Raw genomic sequence first — 972 nt, forward strand, 5'->3', positions numbered from 1 at the left:
TCTCAAGGAATCTTCCTTCTCTTTTATTGTTTTTCTTTCTCTCTCCCTCATTCTCTTCCGCCTCTTTTTCATTTTCCACATCCATTTCTTCTATACTGTAATTTTTTATATTAATCGTTATTTATATTAATAGTTGTAAGTTCGATACATTACTTGAAATAAAATTTTATATTTAAATATAGCAAAAATATTTACTTTTCTTTTCTTCCTTCTTTATTTCTTTCTTCCTCTTTTCTTTTTCTCTCTTCCTCTTTTCTTTTTCTCTCTTCATTCTTTTTCATTTCTTCTTCCTCCTTTCTCATCAATTCCTTCCTTCTTTCTCTACCTCTCTCCCTTTCTTCCTCCTCCTTCTTCTTCTTCACTTCCATCTTCCTTTCTTTAATCCTCTCGCTCTCGTCCTCTCTTCTTCCTCGCTCAGACCTACACACATGTAACATGTTTTATAACACTTTTGTACAGATATTTCAATATACTGATTATTTTCACTGCAATTGTTCATGGATAAAAATGTACATGAACAAACGCGCAGATCTTGTTACAAGAGGTTTGTTCTTAATAGCTTAATGCACCATTGCAATTTTTTTTTCTTTCTACATTTTATTATTCAACGATAAATGTCCATTGACGTTCAAAAGATGTGAAATCAACGTCAATATCACAGTTTCCACAATAATATATTATTTTTTTGCTTTATGTAATTATCTCACTGTAACATTCTAATAAGCTATCTGTACGCACACCGACGTAACATTAGTAACGTTGGACATATTGAAGCAGAATCTGTGGACAGATTCATACACATCGGCGTCCCCAATTTACTGTTAAAATGTGCGCAGAATGTGCTACCAGGCAGAACTGGGAAATCTTGACCCAGCGCACTAGCATTTTACTGCTTCCACTTCTCACACAGAGACACATTTCTGTCCGTACGCGCGGCACGCGTAATCGCACGGACAGAAATGTGTCTCTGTG

Source organism: Odontomachus brunneus, unplaced genomic scaffold (genome assembly GCF_010583005.1).
Source record: "Odontomachus brunneus isolate Ranch 3 - 2012 unplaced genomic scaffold, Obru_v1 Obru_scaffold_320, whole genome shotgun sequence".
Lineage (NCBI taxonomy): Eukaryota > Metazoa > Arthropoda > Insecta > Hymenoptera > Formicidae > Odontomachus > Odontomachus brunneus.